Below are 3,677 nucleotides of genomic sequence, written 5' to 3'. Positions count from 1 at the left end.
CGGTACCAACTTCACAGATCCTGGCATCGCAAAATGGATGCTGCCAGCCACAGACATGAGTCTGCCCTCCTGCTGCTGGACGAAACTCCAGCAGGGAAGGCTGGACAATAGGTTTCCTGTCACAGGGAGGTGTGACTACCTCCCAGACAGGCTTTACTGTATTGGGGCTGGGTGGGTGGACCCTGAAAGTGCTTTGATGTCTGCACTGGGGGCACATTTGGTGTCCCTGTGCATGGTCCAGCTCAAACCGGTATCAGTCCTTGTTGGGGACGCACCATGGACTGTTTTTCGCCCGCCGTGAGGGAAACGGCCAACGAAGACTTTATTCCCGAGCTGCCCCAGCCCAGGCGCCTGACACCAGCGTCACCAGGCAGCGCCAGGGCTGCATTAAAGCAGAGCCGGTGACCCGCAGCGCGGGACGCGTGGAGGAGTGCGCCGGGCTAAGCCCGGGCAAAGGGCGGGTTGTCTGTGGCCGTCAGGGGCCAAAGGAGGCCGGGCCATCCCTCTAAGCGGGACATACCGCATTTGGACTTGGACTGTTTTATGGTAATTTTTAATATGTTGTTCAGTCAAAGTTAGGCTTTAAAGTGATTATCTCATATGATTCACTGTTACAGCGTTTTTAATGGTGTTATTGTTAACTCCTTAAAGACCACTACCCTTTGCAAATTGTGAAGTACTGGGTTACTACTATCCTAAACGATTAAGCATTGTACGTGTTGCATTATGGGCAAATCATATCCTCCGACCTCTTGCCCTCTCACACGACAAAAAGCAGCCCTAATACCCCCAGTCCCGAGTTTAACTGCTATAGATAAAATGTTACAAAAAACAATAGGGGTGGTAGCATCGGCTATTGAGAATACCGAAAGACGCCTTTCCCTTACTCCAGGTATACCCCCCCCCCCCCCTTTTGCCGTCTGGGAATATATCTTTAGCCACTTGTAATTCACCTGACTCACTGTTAGCCTCCTCCTTTGCTGAGCTCCCTTGCGCACAGGTAGTGCAAGATGTTAGCTATCCTACTAATTTGGTCACTGAGACCGCTCCTAAGGTGATTAAAAAGGCACCTAAGCACCGCCCCAGAAATAAGAAATCAAAAACGAAAAAAAAACTACCGTAGACGAATACATCTGCCCTAGACACCTCTCAGGATGATTTAGGCACCCCTTTCTCCACTTTAGCACCCCCGGTCTGGGCCACTCACTTATTAATCGATTTTCAGGCCCAAATGGAACAGCCTATCAAATCTCAGTTTAAAATCTTGATGAGTAGAATTGATAAAGTAGTCTCATTGATCAACAATAAGAGTCATGGGGGTGAACAGTTGCCCATACTCACTGGGAACAACTCTGCAACATTGGCTGTAGGTAATATTGACCAGGTGGTTCAGGGCCCTAGTCCTAATGAAGGGTCTCGATCTGACGTCCAGGCACAAGGATCGGTATCAATGAACACGTGTAGACTCATTCCTAACAACATTGGTCCCGGGCCTGACACCCGTCCCAGGGTGCACCCGGACAAAGTTACTCTTCCTACTCTAGACCCACCCATATTCCAAAAATCCATCAGTAAGCAGCTGCCGGAGGGGGGTCCGGCGCCTCAAAAGCCCTGAATTTTTCCAAAAATGGAAATCGACATTCATTATTTTACCCCCAGCTACCACCGGAGGCTGCTCCGTACGTGGTGGTATTAACCGGTGTCCCTCCGCTGTCGGGCGAACGAGACGAAACAGACACCGCGCTGAAGAATAAAATCACTTCGTGGTTAAATAGACATAGACCACTAATGAGATCGGGTCAGGGGGAAATAATATTTGTTAGAAGAGTTACCTGGCTGGGGACCAAACTAAAAGATATTGGAGGGGAGTGCGTGATTGTTAATTTTAGGGATACTGGAGTAGTTAAGCACATCCTTGATTGGGGAGGACCCTGTCAAATGGCTGCAATTATTCCACTTCCTTTGGGTTACTTCTACTCTCGGGAAATAGTATCAGGGGGACTTGAATCAACTCATTTTCATCAAGGTGGCCTGGAGGGGGAATATATTATACCCACAGCCAACGGATTTAGTGCCTTGAATAATGTAGATTGACTATTTTACTCATTGGGGTCTAAAAAAACGAATTCCAACGTAGCTGGGTGCCCCGTGGAGGTTTCTGGGGTTAAGGAAGTAGGTCTGGGAATAAACCCCTTAAGCCCAGGTGCAGATACAAGCTTGTCAAGAGATGGATTTGAACTGGACAATTCTGCAGGGACTCCTTCTATCAACATGCCCTCTTCCACCTCACCCAGTCCCCATAGGGTGGAACCCCCAAGATCATTATTAGGATCCTGGAATGTAGCAGGGCTGAGATCTAAGCTATCCAATGCAGAATGGGATGAGTTGGTGGATCAGTATGATCTGTGCTTGTTTCAAGAAACCTGGATGGTGACTGCCCCTACAAGGGTGGGATTTGCAACATTCCATCTACCCGCTGTACAGGGACCTAGAGGAAGACCTTCGGGGGGACTGTGCATCTGGTTATCTACGCACCTGGGGTGTACAGTGAAAGTAATAGATTCTCATTCCCCGGACATTCTCTCTATCGTCCTTAAATTTATGGATGGCTCGAAGGTGATGGTTGCTAACATATATTTGCGTCTTACCCCCCACGAGCTGGGGCTATCTATGTTAGAGGCTCTTGACGAACTTCTTTAATTTTCTTCACCATCAACACATAGAATTATCGGGGGTGACTTTAATTGTCACTTCAAACCTTTTGTGGGGATCACCTCTGTAACCTTAGAGGAGGATTCCACCTGGCATATCCAGGAGTGTTCTATGTACCCAGCAATGCGCTTAATGCCAGTGGCCATACAGATTAATAAGCTTCTAGTAACCCACTCTCTTAGAGCCTGTAATGGCAGATTCCCTCCTGATGTTCCAGGGAATTTTACATTCAATAGAGTGGGGAAAAGCGCTACTATTGACTATATTATGGTCAATGTAGAATTCTGGTCTCAAATAAGGGCTTTTTGTGTCATTCAAAGGGTAGATAGTGACCACAATCTTTTGTCTTTAGAACTAAAACACACACTGGGTCACCCACATGGATCAGGGGAGTTGGAGATCTGTGTTGACAGGAACTTAATCTCAGTAGCGGGTGGCAGACGCATTAGGTGGGCCAAGCTTGTGCTAGCACCCGAAAAAATTGCTGAGCTATATTTACATGTAGCTCGCTCCCTAGAAGAGGCCTTTGAACTTCCACCTGTGAATTATGATCTTTCTTACTTTCAAGCACTGGACTGTATTCACACTAACCTAATCGCCAATATGGTCGATTATTTTTATACCACAGTGAATAATAGGATACGAACAAAAAAACAGGTCCAGTGGTTTAATAAAGCTTGTAGGGAGGCGAAATGTGCACTTGTTAGCGAGGTTAAAACCGGTTCTGTGCAGAGTATTAGAGTGGCCAGAACTGCTTATAAAAGTATAATCGTGGAGGCCAAGTCGGAATGGGAGGCCCTAAGATGGGCAAGTATAAAAGAAGCCTTGGACAGGCGCGACTATGGCGCGTTTTAGAACCTTGTGATATCAGGCTCGTCAGAAGGGACGCCCGCTATAACACCCAATCTGAGTGAAGAGGTTTGGATAGCCCACTTTAAGCCCTTGTACTCCCACACTGACATTGT

Source organism: Triturus cristatus, chromosome 3_2 (assembly GCF_964204655.1).
Source record: "Triturus cristatus chromosome 3_2, aTriCri1.1, whole genome shotgun sequence".
Lineage (NCBI taxonomy): Eukaryota > Metazoa > Chordata > Amphibia > Caudata > Salamandridae > Triturus > Triturus cristatus.
This window is presented reverse-complemented; position numbering follows the sequence as displayed.